Below are 18545 nucleotides of genomic sequence, written 5' to 3' on the forward strand. Positions count from 1 at the left end.
TTTGATATATATAATCACTTAAGCATTTTACTATGCACATATGATTACATATATAAGTACATATGCATTATAACTATAAATTATAAACTTATAAAAACAATAGGTAATTAAATATATAATATAAAATATGGTTTAATAAAGTTTTTTGAGATTAAAAAATCATAATTCCACACTATAATTCTTGCCACTTTTCATTTTATTTTCTTGTCTGTATTCATGTTTCTTCTTATTGTAATTATAAAATTCATACTTCAATAACTGCTTTGATAAGAAAATCATAACAGCATTTCTATTGTTTTAAGGCAATTCTTTTAACACACATTCATTTTAAATTTTTCCAAGAAGTGAAAAACCATGACATTTACATCTGAGGTGTTTTAGCCTTTTTGGGTGACAACTCAGGAGACATAAAAAAAGCAGTAACATGAAAAATTCCAAACATCTTATTTCCATATGGGAAACAGCTGTTCTTTTTCATGCTGGTAAAAGGGAGATTTGCATGCTCTCTGCTCTATCTAGCCTGCTGGGGCCCTGATCATTGAAATCTCACTCCTGCTCAGATGCATCTTAGAGGGCTGGTGGGGATACAGATAACACTCATTGGAATGTATTCTGCGACAAGCCCTGTGCTGTGAATTTTGCAGTCATTACCTCATTTAATTCTCCGACCACTATTTTAAAGATGAAGGAACTCAGAAAGGTCACATATCTTGCCCAAGGTCATATAAATTATAAGTGGCAAAGCTAGGATTTCATCTGCATGCTGCCAGAGCCCTTGATCATAGCGCAGTGTTATCCTCTATGTCTCTGAGGAGCTACATTCCACTCTTGACTAGATTAGTAAGTGGACGTCTTTTGCTGGAACCCTCCATACCCTATCAGTTGTCTTCACATCTTTAAGTAAATACCCTGTTTTTCAGAAGATAGCCTAGCCTTGGAAAATCTATCATTCTAGTCCTGGGAAAATTCCTGATACACTATTCCTTTTCTAGCATTTTTTTTTCCTCATTTCTTGACTCAGTACCTTGAATTAATTCCCTAGATAGAGTCAATCAATCATTAGCTATTTCTACTTTAGACCTCTCACCCAGACCTGGAAGCTTTATACCTCCCCCTAAAATCAACTTGCATCTACTTCTTTTGTCTGCAGTCTCTTAGCCATTTGAGACATTTGAGGGATCTCCTAATGTTTCCAAAGCAATTCAGTTCTTCAAAAGCCTTCCATCCAGTTTTCCACTTGGCTCAGATCAAAATGTTTGGAGTCAAGTGTGAATCCTCTTTAAATCATGAACACATTCTATGGGTTCTACTTTCAACATAATTTCAGGATACAACCACTTCTTACTTTTTATCACGGCCATGACTCTGTTCCAAGCCTCTCCTCCCTTCTACTTCTGATTCTTCTCCTTCTACCAGCACCTCCCTACTCTGTTATCCACACAGAGGTCAAAGGGATCCTGAAACTTCTGTTAAACTGGGCCTGTCTTCTCCTCAATGCTCTCCAGTGGCTTCCATCTCAGACCAGAAGCCAGACGTCCACAAGGCCCTCCTTGCTCTGATCCCCTCCACCCACTGTCCTGTTCGTCTCCCTCCATTCAATTTGTGTAACCAACTGGTCACCTTCACTTTCTCAGATAACCCAAGCGTCTTTATACTTCAGGAGCTTTGTACTTGTTTTGCTCTTTGCCTCAGACATTTTTCTGACCAAAAGCCATGTGACATGATTTTCCATCTTACTTGGAGTCTTTGTTTATAAGCAACTTGCTTTAGAGAGGCCATTCCTGAGCATCTTATATAAACTAGCAGCTGCCAACCTTAATGTGCCTTATTCTGCCTTTCCTTATTTTATGTTTCACCATAGAAGTTATCTAAGCACGACCTATAATATATGCATTTCCTTAATTGCATATTGCCTCGTTATGATGATATAATCTTCATAGAGGAAAGGAGTCTACAGCTTCTACTGCTATATTGGCCCTATTCACGACAAATATTTGTTGAATACATGAAAGGAATTCACCTTACTTTAGAGAAACCTTCGTTTTAGAATGGTACTAGTTACTTTTTAAGTATAGTGCTCAATGATGCAAGTCACTTTTAAAATCATACTTAAAATGTATCACTTATTTTAATAATCCATGTTACATATTGACTTTTCAGCCCAAAATTAAATTTATCATAAAATTATGAAATTTACATTATTAAATAGGTATCTAAACAGAAAGGTAAATTAAGTGGTGGTGTATATTTTATTTTACATTAATTTTTGATGTCTATTTATAATAGTACCTGTTCAGTCTAGCTACCTTACTGTCAACATTTCATACTTGGACTATGTGCCATTTTGTAGCATAGAGAATGTTCAGAAGTGCAGTAATGCTATTCCCATTTCTCTTTTTCCCTTAGTTGTTGCTATTTATAAGATTTTTTAAACCACTTTACCCATAGCTCTTCTTCAGAATACCATGCTAGTTTTAAAAGCTGTGATCACAAGGGAAGAAATTCACTTTCCCAGACTGGATCAAAATCTATTCATTATTTCATGTAGTATTTTCTATTTCCTGCTAAACAGTTAACGAAAGCCACCAGGGAGAATAATTAGCGGGAAATAAAATTTCAACAAAAAGAGTAATGGCTGTTCTTACAAATTGAAAACTTATTAAAAATTAAACTTTCACTAGCCAAGTTGGTCTTGAATGCTATTCTGAATACTATCCGATTTCCTATAGAAGATGAACCTAAGATCAAATGGGTCTTTACCCAAAAAATTCAATGAAAGATGACTTAAGCCAAATACCGATTAATATACAAAGAAAGGAAGGGACATGAGCTAATTTAAGGAAAAGAATTTTTTTTTTCCTTCTTGCTGGTTTATTATGACCAGGCCAAACCCATCTATTTACAATATTCAGGGAAAGAAAGTTTTTTTTTTTTTCTTTTTTTTTTTTTTTTTTCTGACCACAGCTGAAGAGAGACCCTGACAGAGCTTTCCTACTCCCCATCTCCCATATCATCAGTTTTTTTTATTTTTTTTTTTTTCTGGGAGAGGAATCTGAGGTGGTTTTCCAGCTAAGTGCTCACAGCTGTTTCCACAGCATCAGTCAGATGGAGTTTCTGCTCGTGTTGACTTTGGCTTCAGTCTTCCCCTGGAGCCCAGCAGCATAAGAGCATTTGCTCTGTGGCCTGGGGCTCTGGACAAACATTCCAGTTTCTGAGTTCTTAACGTTCACATTTGATGAATTCTTCTCTTAATTTCTCCTGGAGAAAAGTCAAAGACACTGGAGAGTCCCCTCTGCCCTGTGACAACTATGGTATTTCCCCCACACAGAACTCTTTCCAAGTTGATATGTAGCTGAAAACCTGGAAAGTAACATGTACAAACTATGCCAATCCATAAAAATATGCATTCTTTTAAATATGTTTCAACACATTTTGACAGTTTTTCTGAAATTCCAGACTCCTGTGAAGACTTTAAAAGTAAAAGAGAAAAATAGACTCTAAAGCAAACCCTGGAACATTTGTGTTAAAGGCACCATGAGAAAAGATGAAATGTTGCAGAGTTAATTAAGGGGGTCAGCTGTCATAATTGTGCTGAGGTAGGATAGCACCTCTTAATGTTATTTTGATAACCTTTCAAAAATAGTAAGTCTAATGCTTACTTTTGGTTAAATTAGTTTTTATGTGGATCCTCACACTAAACATGAGGGGCAAAATTAATGATTGATTCTTCAACATCTGAAAGAGTGTACACAAAAAATTATAACAAAATGGCATTAAGAAATGATCCATTTTTGTTAACTGGCTAGCATCAAGTGGGTCCAAATGTGTAATGGATGAAACCTGCCTGCCTTTGGGATAGCAGTAGAGGTATGTGGCTGTGCTTTCCATAGAAAGATTCCAATTCTAAATAAGGAAGAACATTATGACAAAGGTTATGAAAACAATCATTTGTATAACAAAGGGACCTTAGAATCTTTTGCCTGGCAAGTTCCAAAAGCATGCATTTTAAATTTTTTTGTAATAAATCTATCAATAGAGTCAAAGTAGGCGTTAAAGCGGTATTAAATGACATTTCAAAGTTCTGCCAAGTCCACTACTATGATATTTATATAATGCTACCCAAAGACATAAAAATGTCATGTGTCTGGTCAATTTATTTCATACACACACACACTCACACATACACAGGCAAATTTTATATGCCACTCTAGTATTGTATATCTTCTTGTGAGTATGTTATTTAGACAATCAACTCTGTCAGAGGATACCTCTTGCTTCTTACACCGATTCAGTAAAGAGAGTACATAGCAAATAACCTGGAATCCATGACTATGTTAACCGTGTTGTCACATTATCCTAATGGTAAACAAATAAAATATACATATATGTTCATATTGTTGTGAGTTGTTCATAGCCCACCTATTTATGAACCATTTCAAAGCATGAAATAAAAAATATCTTCACTTTGACAAAATAGTTTGATGCATCAGAGTGTGGTCTCTGGAGACAGGTTGCCTGGGATGAGATCCTATCTCAATTTCTTGCTAGTTTGACCCTAAGCCAGTGATTGGTACTCTATGCTTCAATTTCCTCATTTGTAAAGTGAAAATAATAAAGTGTTAAATGTATATTTGATGTAAGTTGCTTATGAAGCACCAGGCATATCACCTGCTCTCAATAAAGAAATAATTATTTTTGTTGTTGCCTTTCTATTTTAATGCAACTCATCTCCTAATGGAAAAAAAATGCTCTCTAAAACATTGTGTCTGTGGTCATCTGTGGCCATCTGTGATCATTGAATAGTAAAGGACTTGCTTTCTGGAAGGGCCCAGGACTTTGTTGGATAGCCCTATGGTCTGTAACTTTCAATGTTCAATGTAAGCAAAATCTGTCTTCCTGAATTTTCTAGGTTTACAGATGAACTCAGATCATTTCTACACCTTCCCCATTACAGCCTTCAAATAAAGCTTTAATTCTACCCCTAACATCGATCTATAATTATTCTTAGCCAAGACAAACATGCTCTAGGCATGCAGATATTTCTTGTTACATAATTTTATTGGTCTCTCAAAATCTTTGTGAGAGGTTTGAAAGCTTCATTTTTTAGTTTCTGAGCCTGACAGATATATTATCTTCTCTGACTCTAACACTTTGGTTATATTGTTTGTAGTCAAATAAAATCCATTGGTGTCTTTTATATACATTTGGTGTTTTTATATACATTTATATTGTTTATAGTAAAATAAAATCCATTGGTGTCTTTCATATGCATTTTGTAAATCAGCCTCCTGTAATTATTTATCAATATTTTTAGTGTAAATATTGGCTGTAGGATTTCTGACTTTAATGATTACAGAGTAGCTTGTATCAAACCAGACCACTGGTCAAGAAAACATATAAATGTCAGGTAAAACAACAAGAAAAAAGGCACCATAGGTGTCCCACGTAACTGTGGTCATTAGCAATCAAACAAGACAGCCATGACCTGAAGGGTCAACCTCACTATGAGAAGGAAAATGTCTTGAGATGCATGGGGGTCATTCTGTACCACCTCTTTCTCTCCAAGAATAAGAGTCTGGAGGTTTTAGCAGTCCTACAAAGTTGTGGAAACAAAAAATACAATGAAGAGCTACCAAAGCAGGAGGATCCCACAGACAAGGGAACCACAGAGAAGAGCCTCATAATTGGTATGTCTTTTTCTCATCAAGATAGTTGCTTAACCCCAAGCTTCAAAGGGAATAGAAGGGAAGACACCAACTAGAAAATGACTACTGAGACCAGAAAGCCAAGCAAAGTCCTTGACATTTTGTAGGACTGTGGGGGGAAAAAATGTTATTTGGGTGTGCCAAGAAAAAAATTTTGGTAAACACTTCAGGCTTTCAGTTAAGACCCCTGAAAGATTATGATGTAGGAGAAAACTCATAAATTAGAAATAAGTCAATCTTCACAGAACTTGCAACCCAGTACCAGTCATTTCAATCTTTGATGGATTCAAATAATCTATATCCTAACCGCTGCTGTTGAAAAAAAAAAAAACCTGAAGGAGTATAATTCAAAGCCAGAGCCTATACAGTTTTTCAACAAAATATCTGAAATTCACTATATATACATTTTTGCCCTTTAAGAAATTAAGAGAAAGACAGAATCTTTAATATATCAAACTCTTCCTATGTTACCTCCATTCTGCTATTTAGCCTATATATGGATGCTCTTATTTTGTTTTTATGATAATTGTATTTCTGTTCTAAAATGTCCATTTTTTAAAATTTTCTATTTATTTCCTGAGACTTTCTATTTTTTCATTTATTTCCAAAATGATCATAATTAGTCACTGAAGCATTTGCTAATGGCTGCTTTAAAATCTTACTCATTAATTCTAAAATCTCCATCTCTAATGATTATCTTTTGTAATTCATTCATTTGTGGTATGACAAGTGATTTTCAACTGAAGCATGGATATTTTGTGACTTCCAGTTATTGAAAGCTTGTTTCAGTTGACATCCTCTGACCCACTCTGTACAGAATGGGTAACAGCACCGCCTTATTACTATCACGCGGCGCTAGAAGTCAAGGTTTCCCACTTGATCTCTGTTGTCTAAGAAGGAATGGTTTCCTCATGCTTTCTGAGCAGCAATGTTCATGTTCATGTGACTATTCATGTCTGCTTCTTAGAAGGACTAGTCAGACTCAATGATCTCATTTTAACTTAATTTAACTTAATTACCTCTTTAAAGATCCATCTCCAGTAGTGCCTGGGTGGTTCAGTTGGTGAAGCATTTGACTTTGGCTCAGGTCATGATCTCAGGGTCCAGGGATAGAGTCCTCTATCAGGCTCCTCACTAAGCAAAGAGCCTGCTTCTCCTTCTGCCTATTACTCCCTTGCTTGTGCTCTCTCTCTCTCTCTGTGTCTCTCTCTGACATAATAAATAAATGAAGTCTTTAAAAAAATAATAATCCCACTTCTAGATATATACCCTAAAGAAAGTTGTGACCATAAGGAAACCTTCACAAGGATTTTATTACAATATGATTTTTTAAAACAAAACTTTGGAAGTAATATAACTATTTATTAATAGGGTGTTATAGACTTTTTTTGGGGGGGAGAATTATATCTCCCCAAAATTGTATGTTGAAGTCCTAACTCCCAGTACTTCAGAATATGACTGTTTTTGGAGATAGGTCTTTATTTTTTGAAAGATTTTATTTATTTATTTGTTTGTTTGTTTGTTTATTTATGTGTGAGAGAGAGAGCAAGAGCAGGCAAAGGAAGCAGGGAGCCCAATGTGGCACTTAATTCCAGAACCCTGGATCATGTCCTAAGCCAAAAATAGATGTTTAATCAACTGAGTCACCCAGGTGTCCCTCCATGACAATTTTCATTCTAAAATTATTTCTTGGAGTTTCTTTTACAATAAGACTTGCATGACTAAAAGTGGTGCTATTACTGTTTACCATGTCAAAGTCAAAAATAACCACAAACACCCATTAATACCTGTAACTATTTTTAAAATGGTAGAATTAGAGCTGCTTGAAAATACCAAGTAATAAATACTAAATTTAAGTAACAGAAATTTTAAACAAGAAATTCCTCCTTCACCTCTATTTTCAAAACAATATCAGTTCACATATGATTGGTTTTGTATTAATCTTATTTTCTTCCTCTGTTTCAGTAGTATCTATTTTATTGTAAAGGCTTTAACTAGCCATTTTTGAAAAAGCAGAAAAATCATTCTTAATTACATCACCATTAGCCTATCAAACAGCCAGGTCAGAAAACTCAATTGGTAATGTGGAAGGAAAAAAGAGAAATTGAGACAAATATTAGAAACACCACACTATCTTTTAGATTAGGTACTATAATATAATCAACTTAACAAACTGAGCATTAGAGAAAAAGTGTATTAAAATTAAAAAAATAAAACAGAAATGAATCCACGTTTTTCTCAACATTAGAGAGGTCTATTTTAAAAGGTATTTTCTGATGGGGTCAGACTAGATCATCGAACAGAAAAAGACTGAGGCAGTAATTTTTATACTGCACAGCTGTGGAGCCATAAGAGGGTATTTTTATACTCCAGGAAAACCCAGTCTATTAGAAGCTTTGAAATCTGATTTTTAGGATGAATCACACAATGGAAGTGGAGGGAGCCCTGAAAAATAACTTAGTTTAACCACCTGGCTATAGTGATGAGGAACCTGAGACACCCTTGAGTTAAGGGTCTTAACCAAAGTAATATAGGGATAGGAGGGCAAGTCAGGAACAAATTTCATTTGTAATCTATAGTTCAATTTTTTTTAAGCCTATCCATTTAATAGATGTCTCCATTAAAATAGTCAGCTTTTCTTTGCCTTAAAAATGCTTCTGGGAATTCTCAATTGGGATTTCTATGAAATTTCTCTCTGGGTTCTGAATGCAACCTAAGTCTAATGCCAACTGCTGACTCTGTGTACAAGATCAGCATTTTTCAGGGCAGGTGCCTTTGAAGGTACTCAAGTTTCAGGCTACCACCAAAGGGCCTAGAAAAGTAGAGGCACTAAAAACCACTGTGTTGATTTTGGAGATGTGTCCAAATTTGTGTTATTTCATACAATAAATAAATAAATAAATAAATAAATAAATAAAATCACTAGATCATCGGATGTCTGAAGAATTTGTTTAAGTGTGGTGAAGCATAAACATCTTTCCCAGACTGATCACTATTTCGACCTTCTGTTCTCATTCCTTTTTTTCCATTCGTAGTATTCTGTACTGCTAGTTTGCTGCTTTGATAATCAAGTCACACAAATAGGTGTGACACTATAGGTGTCACACAAATAGGTTTCTAAATCAGTCGAGAAACATTGTTTGAATGTCTACCATATTCTAAGCTGTGTGCTAAAAATATTCGAAAGTATCATGAATACAAGAGAATCTGGACAGCCCAGGTCTTTTTCCAGGCTATTTTGACTCAAAATCCATTGTTGGTGATTCTTGTCAGATGTACACAATCATCACCTTCTTTCATCCTTCATAATTTGTCACACTTGAAGACAGCGATCCAGCGCAGTTAGAGTTACTGCAAATTTTTGGAAATAAGCCTGGCTCTTATTGACAATAGGAGACCTTCTCTAGTCTTGATCCAGAGTCTTTCCTGGGGTATCATCCAGACCCTGACACATTTCAGGCCATTTCTGCCACCATCAACATCAGTGGAACAGCCCCTGCTGGGGCTGGGATCTGATCCTCAGATCCAAGCTGAGATCAAAGTAAAATAAGTTGGGTCACAGAAGAGAGAAACCGATGTTGGGTGAGGGTAAGAAGGGAAAATCGTTACATTATGTATGACTAGTGCAGGTAGTAAGTTTATTTATAGAAATTTTTGTCAAACTTATTTATAAAAAACAATAAACTTTTTTCACTTTTGTTGAAATAATCATTTAAGCAGCTGTTAAAAAAACTGACCTATATGTGTTCAAAAATTACTATTTTAGCACAAGCAATGATACCTGTTATGCCCCTGTTTTAAATAAGATGAAGTATGAGAATTGCTGGTTTTGAAAAGGGAGAGGATTTCTATCTGCGATGAATTAAATCAGTAAGAACTCAGAGATAACTACACCATTTTTGTATTCATTCAGCGAATATTTAGGACCCATTGGTGAAACTATGTAAAAAATAAATGGATCAGGAGCTATATCTTAAATTTTTCCATCTAAATATTACTAATAAGAACTATTAAACTGCCTAATGAATATTCTGTTAAATAAATTTTAAATAGAAGGAATAAATACTTTAGAAAACCATTTTGTTTCCATATAGACCTGAGACTTAATTAATAGAACATCAAAATAGTTCTGAGAAATAGTCTACTAAGTGCTCTCATCTCAAGTGAGTATAGTAATTAACTTTTAAACATTAAATACAGCATATGACATAGGATTATGAAAAAAAGTAAAAAAAAAAAGTCACAGAAAATCATGGATTTAGAATTAGAATCAGGAATGAGTCTTCAAAAATTAGTCATGGACATACACTATGTGGTTCTATGAAAAATTAAACAATGTTTATTGTGCATTTAACCTTCTCCAAAGCTTGTATGGTAAGAACTGTCTTTATAATGGATATCCTGGAGAAACAGATAACACACAGTTTTAGAACTTGAGCCTTTTGGAATTGGGTGTCAATTTGTTCAGTCTAAATCTTGTTGTTCTGGGAGTAGGTCAGAATGGAAGTATTCTGTGTGAGGCTCTGAGGAGTCAGACTGGAGTGGGCAAAGAACTCTCCTTCTTAAAGGATATATTACTTAAAATTAAAATATTCTGGGGCACCTAGGTGGCTCAGTGGGTTAAGCCTCTGCCATTGGCTCAGGTCATGATCCCAGGGTCCTGGGATCAAGCCCCGCATCGAGCTCTCTGATCAGTGAGGAGCCTGCTTCCCCCTCTCTCTCTGCCTGCTGCTCTGCCTACTTGTCATCTTTCTCTCTGCTTCAAATAAATAAATAAAATTTTTAAAAAATTAAAATATTCTTTGGAAGGGCTAAACCTAAGCATTTACTTCTGACAATAATCCCTCTTAATCAAATGACAAGATACTTTCCTTCCAGATAAACCAGAGAATTAAGAAGTTAAGCAGATTGAGGAGCAGGTAGGAGATGAAGACGGGGTGCAGGTGGTCCGGTACATAGTGGAGTGGGAAGGGATGAACACTTGCTCTGCCACCAGCTAGTTTTGTGACCACAGACAAGTTACTGTCCTAATCCAAGCCTTGGTTTCTCATCTGTAATATGATTCTAATAGTATTAATGTTGGAATAATTGTGAGAATCAAAGGAGAAAATAAGTAAAACAATTAGCACAGTGCTGGAAGAAAGGATAGACCCATGTAAGGGGGTAATTATAAGGTTTAGGAGTCTGAAGTAAGAGGAGAGGCCAGAGAGAACAGAATCTCTCCACTTTAGCACACTAGGAGGAATTTAGCTATCTTCTGAAATGAAGAGGCAGAGGGATTTCAAAGGAAAAAAAAAAAAAAAGTGAGAGAGAGAAAGCTGCCCAGTGCAAAAATAAACATAACAGCAAAGAGAGGAAGTAGATAACTGCAGATAGAAAAGTATTTTGAGAAAAATACAGTGTCCTAGAAAGAAATGAGTATAGACACTTTATCCTGGATGCCTTGGAAAATTTTGCAAGACCGTAACTGCAAGACAAACTTCATAATTCAAATACACAGGGGAATAGTGTTGCAGGGAAAGGGAGCAGAGTGTGTATAACATGAACTCAAAAGTTGAAGCAGAAATAAGTCAGTAATCCTATAATCCAGAGACTGAAAACAGTAATAGGTGAGGTCTGAGAGGTAGGCTAAAATCACATCATGCAGACTTTTTAGGGTCTCCTTAAAAAAGGTAAAAGACTTTCAATTTTGCTTTTTAAGACTAAGAGCAAATCACTAGAATCTTTAGTAAAATTTGATATAATCTATATTTTAACATAAATATTCTGGAAGCTCTATGGCATTTTGTCTTTTTTTTTTTTTTTTTTTGGACAGAGATCACAAGTAGACAGAGCAGCAGGCAGAGAGAGAGAGGAGGAGGGAGGCAGGCTCCCCACTGAGCAGAGAGCCTGATGCGGGCTCGAGCTCAGGACCCTGGGATCATGACCTGAGCTGAAGGCAGAGACTTTAATCCACTGAGCCACCCAGGTGCCCTTATGGCATTTTGTCTTAAAAGCAGGAATAGAACAAGACCATTTAAATGGCTTCAGGAGCGTGGCACCTGGGTGGCTCAGTGGTTTGGGCTGCTGCCTTCGGCTTGGGTCATGATCTCAGGGTCCTGGGATCGAGCCCCCACATCGGGCTCTCTGCTCCGCAGGAAGCCTGCTTCCCCCCCCCCTCTCTCTCTGCCTGCCCCTCTGCCTACTTGTGATCTCTGTCTGTCAAATAAATAAATAAAATCTTTAAAAATAAATAAATAAATAAATGGCTTCAGGAGCCTATGCAAAGGTTCATGATTGTTTGATCCAGGATGGAGATGTAGAAATGATTAAAGATGGTCAATCAGTTTCAGAATAGATGGTAAAAGTGGACCTGACGCTATAAGATGAGGAAAAATGAAGAATCAACCGTAACTCCTAAGTTTTTGGCTTGAGAAATAGGATGAATAAGGGTGATATTTCCTGAGAGAGGGGGGTATTTGGAAATAAGCAATGTGAGGAAGAATGAATTGCTGTAGGCAAAATGGTAAAGAATTGGAGTTTTAGTTATAATTCTAATTTAATAGATATTAGAGATGATAATTTGTCACCCAAGAGGAGACATTATTGAGAAATTGATTAATGAGATGGAATTCAGGGAAGGGATTCAATCTAGAAATATAAATCTAGGAGTTATTAATATATATTCAGTTTGATGTAAATGAATTTATCAGATTCCCAGAAAGAGAGTGTAGATAGAGAATAGGCCTTAAGTGTGCACTTGGAGTGCTAGTATGTTTGGAGCTCTGGAATAGCAGAAGAAGCCAACAGATTAGACTGAAAAGTCAACATGTGCTATCCTGGAAACCACATGAAGAAGCTGAGTTTCAAGTCAAGCTTCAAAGAGGAAGTGTTTGTCTGTCAAATGACCTAAAAGGGGCAGCTACAATGAAGACAGAAAATTGAGTATTGGATTTACAGTGATGGAGTTGTTGATTATCTTAATATAAGTTCAGGAGTACAGTGATTTTGATGGCCTAAGTGTGGGGGATTAAGGGGGAAATGGGTGATAAAGTATGTAGACAGGAATTTTAATAGCTTTGTTTATTTAAACAAAAATATAAGCAGTTCCTCCACACGTAAATTGAATTGCATCTACATGCAGTATTCTGTCTCCAGGAAAAACAGAACAAAACACATTTTTATAAAACACCTGCAGTATCTTTTTGATTAATTTTCAAAATTGATCCCATGGCTTTCTTTATAGTGCACATTTTGTTAACAGTGCTGAAGCTCAATGGTGACAGAGCAGAAAATGTTCTTGTTCTCAGATTTTTCAGAATTTTCATTGAATCAGATTAAGAAATAATAATGTGTCTCTTTTTGCATGGTGAACAGAGCTTGAAAGAGCAATAAAATTACTCAAATAATTCCAGAGCACTATCTCAAGAAAATTTTTTCCCAAAATGTATATAAATATTCAATATGAATTTTTGGCCGAAGTTTCTCAAGCTTATCCATGGCCCGGCTGGATGCTTTTGGCCAGTTGTGCAAAGTAAAAGGACTCAAAGTACTCTACTTCTAATTCTTTTCAAAATTGGAACCCACCCCAGGCAGAGCTGTACAGCTGTTAGCCAGTGGTTCCATGTGAACAGTTCCCAGATGTGTTACCTGCACCAAGGCCAAGACAATGTGATATCTATCTCATCAAATAGCAAAAATATTCTCTTATATATGGGATTGACTCACATAAATGAATTGTGAATCTTCCATCAATTTCTCCTGGGTATTTCCTCCACATCAAGTTTTAAATGACTAGGGTCCTTTGCAATTGGTCTCATCATCTAGCCTCAAAATACAGTGATATAAAAATGTATTTACTGAAAATAGTATGCAGCAATACAACATACTTCAGAATCTGCAGTGGCAGACACCCTGAGCCTTCAGAATCCAACATAGTTTTCCATAGTTTTAGGCAGTAGTTGTTAGCACTTCGCAAAATTTCCCAAACAAGACTAATGGTTACAAGTAATAAAAGCCTAATACAGAGGTAGTTGTGGAACTTCTTTATTTTTTTCTTCTCCTTATTTTATTTTATAAGCAGTATTTGTTCAACATAAGTACACCTCATTTTTTATAAAGTACAGGTAAAGAAGAGAATAAAATTATAATTTTTATTATCATCCTCACTGTTGAAAATATATTTATCTACCTCTGTCTCAAGAGAGAGATGGAGACGGGGAAAAAACTCTAATATATGTACATAAAGAAAAAATAGAAGAAATTTGGGGCAGTTGGCCTGGAAATGCATTCCCCTTCGGGAAAGCACTGTACATTTTTGGGGAAAGCACCTTAACTTGCTATTTGTCTGTGAAAATTGAGAGGCAGCTGACTTAAGTCTAGATTGGTAGCATTTAGTAAACATAACTGGGTATATATATGGGGGGGGGAGAGAGAGAGTGCAGTAATTTTGGCATTTTTCTGTCAACTAGAAAAACTTAATGGACTAGGAAAAGGAAATAAAAGGGTTTACATGACTTCACAATCAAGAGATCCCTTGTTAAAACTATTTCACTATTATTGGTTTTCTTTGAAATCCTATGTATTTTTACCATGCAGGGAGGGTATGTGCTTTGGTGAGTGCTGTGAAGTGTGTAAACCTGGCGATTCACAGACCTGTACCCCTGGGGATAAAAATATATGTTTATAAAAAATAAAAAATTTTTTTAAAAATTAATAAAATTAATAATAGAAAAAAAAAGTCCTATTCTGGGAAAGGGTTCACAACTTTCACCAGACTGTTAAAGATATTTAAAAAGCATTTTTTAGGCATCCTGCTTTAAGGAAAGATGATTCTAAATAATGGCACTATGGAATAATACCCACAGGAGAACATAATAGGGAAAAAGTTCCTATGGAAAAGAATGAACAGTAAATTTCTAGGTATCATGGAGCTGTCGTATTTGAAATAGTTTGTTTCCTCAACTTTAACTACCCTCCATTACTTGCAGATCTTTTATCAAAAGCTCATTACATATAAAAGCTTAATTTTAATGTTCTTTAGAGAGGAAAGAGATGGGAGTACTAAAATGGCAGCAAATGAGACAAAGCCTGAGGGATCCAGCAGGGGCATAGGGTGAGGGGGCAGTAAAGAATGATATGGACACAATCGTGTAGTAGATGTCTTTATCCAAAATGTGCTGGGAAAGGGCACCTCGAGGAAGGGTTAGAAGGCAAGAAATTAGATCTTCCTGCTGCAGAGGAAGATGGTCTCAAGAGACAGACAAATCCAGAAGGATAGAAAAACTATAGATAACCAAGAAGGAGATACTCTGTCTATTTATAAACCAATCTTTCTGTTATCTACCTATGTAAAGGAGATCATATAACATCTTATAAGTTGCTTTCTCCTTTAAACATATATTAGGAGACCTTTCATTTTTAACAAATGTATTTCTATGCCGTAATCAATCTCAGTGACAAAATGTATGACTACAATTTTCTTTATCTTGTAACTTTTTTATCCTGTATCCTGTTTTCTTTCTTTCTTTTGCTTTTCCAAATAATAAATGCCTCGAGTATTTATTGAATGAATACATTGAATACTACAATAAAAATTCTTTTGATTAATTTTGGCACATTTGTTCAATTACTTCCTTATGAAGGTGGAATGCTCAGTTAACTATATGCATACTTCTTAATTACATCACTTACAACAGATAAAAACCCATTTATCAATTTATTCTGGGTTTCAATGTGTGGTTGACAATTGAGTTGAGTAAATTACTTAATTGGGATATAATATCACATTCAGAACATCTGCGGTAATTCAGTAATCACATCAGCAGGACTTCTAAAAATTTCATCTTGGCTACCTATTTAAAGTAAAATGTCAATTGCTATTCTTTAAACAGTTATGAATAGGGACCTTAAGTAGATTTCTTTTTTGTTTATAGTTTTAGATATGAAATATAGACCCAATGCTTAAATTGAACAGAAGTTAAAAGCTGAACTGATATGCATTAAAAGTTTAGCAAATCTTGTTTCAATGTACATAAGCTGTTCTAGACCTACTAACCAACTGTCATCCTAAAAGTTCCTTTCACTGAGACTTTGAGTTTACCAGAGTAAACTTAGAGCCTATATTTTGCCTGGATATGACAATAACAAGTGCAGAAACAGTACATATCAAGTAAACTTTGTTAGTGTTTGTGTGTCTGAAAATGTTATCTAGTCTTTGTGCTTGATCATAGTTTAGCTGGGTATATACTTGAAGGTTCAAAATAACTTTTTCTTTTAACTTTAAGACATTGTTTTATTGTATTCTACCACTAAGGCATTGCTAATGAAAAGCCCAGTGGCCTTATGATACTTTTCTTTGTAGATTTTTTTTTTCCAACTAGAAATTTAAAGAATCTTTTTCTTATATTTTATATAATTTTATAAGAGTGCATCTAGGTGGGGATTTGTCTTTATTTATCCTATTGATAATTAGTAGAGTTAATCTAACGACTATATCTTTATTAAGTTTTGCTAACTATTCACATATTTCTTTTTTATTTTGATGTGCTTATCCCTTCCATTATCTCTTTTTCCCCTCACTTTCCTATTTGCTGAATATTGCACCTACTGTATTAATCCCTTGTGTCTTAAATTTTCAACCATTTTTCTCTCCCTTTAGCTATCTGTGTGAACAGCCTTCTCAGTTTTATTTTCAGACCTTTGAAAGTTTTGTGTCAATCATCATGTTTCTTTTTAATTGAAAAAACTCCTGACCTCATGGAATTTTACAGAGTTTCAATTATTGTTGTATGAATGAAATATAATCTCACATATTTCTATGAATATTAGACATTATTTTTTCTCAATTACCCCTCCAATAAACATTCACTGAATATCTTTCAGAGCTTTGTGTGTAACTCCAGTAGAGTACATCAGCAAGCTGCCTTTCCTGAGGTATTTGAATGAAGAGAGTCTCCAGTTTGGAACACTAGCATCCACAGTGGAATCCCACCCATCTTAAAGAACAGCTTTCCACTTGGATCAACCCAAAATGACACAGTTGTTAATTCAGAGACAGCACCATGTTCCAGTGATCCTGATTCCTAGCCTGGTATTCTTTCCTGGTTATTTTTGGCTAAGTGACCTAGCAGATAGGATTATGGCCAATTAGTTTTATATCATAAAATTTTAAATATTTCACATAAGGTACTGGTTCTTTATATTTACCATAATCTTTAGTATGTAATATGATTCATATAAAATTATATCATTTTTGAAGGTATGAGTCATTTACAATAAAACATTTCTTCACATTTATAGAAGTTTTCTTGTGTGCAAATAGTTTATATAAGACATTTTAGTTGAGTAAGCTTTACTGTGCCAAGATTGCTGGGTTTTCCTTGAAATGTCAAGGCTTTGAAGTCTAAGGAAAATATTCTAAACTCCATGGAAGCTGTTTTCAGAGAGAGTTATAGTTACTAGTTTATGGTTGCTGTAGTGTCCCAGTTAATACCATAGCAATGAGGCTTAAGTCCTGTCAGAAACACAAAATCATTGTATTTATATGGATTCAGTGGGTATTTCTGCTCTACAGTTAAGACCTAGTCAGAATTTTCAGCTAGGGAAACTCAGATCTCCTGCCCTTCCAAAACATCTCTCTAAAAAGGAAGAAACTTAACATTTGACCTATCCACAGGAGCACTTAACTTAAATGTGTCAGGTAAGAGAGGAACCAGGGGATGCTTGTCATCTGGAATCTTTGGAAAGTTCTACAGTTTTAAGGTCTTCCTGAATAGCAAAAGGATTTTAGGAGGAAATTTGAAAGAACTGATTTTTTGTTTAAGCAATGATGAAAAAGGACTAAAAACAATACACTTCCTTTGCAACAGCTGATTCTTCAGGACAGGCAACTGCAGAGAACATTTACCCCTACTTCAGCTGCACTGCTCATTCTCCATGTGGACATAGGTGTTTCCTCAAAGAGTAATCAAATATGTTCCTAAGAGACAGAAGTGCTATGATGCCTCTGGGAAATTGACCCACTGGGGAATTATCAAACATATGTAGAGACCATCAGCTCTTGCCATCAATAGCAAGCAGAAAGGCCAAAAACAACAGTGATTTACAATGTCATGGCATCCTGTTGTCTCTTGAGGTAACTGAAGTTTTAGCCTCACTTTATTTAGCTATTCACTTCTTGGGAAGGTTTTATGTTGTAAGAACAGAGAACACATTTTAGTAAAGTAGTACTCTGGATGGTAGACTTATGTTGAATGCTTCTGAGGATTTTATTTTAAGAAATGCAAAATTAAGAGCAAAAACACAGACATTTTTAGAAGAATAGGACACAAGAGAAAACAGAGAATACAACAGGGAACACATTTTTTTAAATGACTCACTAGCTTTAAGAAAGGTCACAGAAACATTCAATAAATGTGTAGTTGTTCAGGCAGGAAATTAAAGCCCTGAAAGAGTTCAACTGCAATTGGACAATACCAGCATGCCCATATTGACCACCCTGGAGGTAGGAATGTGCTCTAACTGCCAGTTGTGGCTATGCTCTAATACCTGTGCAGGTGCCACCTGTGCTTAGACTAGCGTCATCTGAAGGGCGATGATTTGCCTGATATATTAAATTTATTCCAGCATGCATGGGTGAAATGACAGATGGCTTGGGTAGCGAAGTAATTTCAAAACTTAGGGAGAAGTTAGTTGACAGCAATTTCAGTAAGTTCTAATTAGAGGTAACATGTGCACTCTTCTGTGTTTTCTGTAATGCCATGGGTTGTGTTGTTGCCCAGTAAAGTTTAATAGTATTTTGCCAAGAGTGACTCCATTCTTAGGTTCAAGGGAATTTTAATTTGAATGAAACTTCCAACA

Source organism: Mustela putorius, unplaced genomic scaffold (assembly GCF_011764305.1).
Source record: "Mustela putorius furo isolate JIRA1106 unplaced genomic scaffold, ASM1176430v1.1 tig00000450_pilon_pilon_pilon, whole genome shotgun sequence".
Lineage (NCBI taxonomy): Eukaryota > Metazoa > Chordata > Mammalia > Carnivora > Mustelidae > Mustela > Mustela putorius.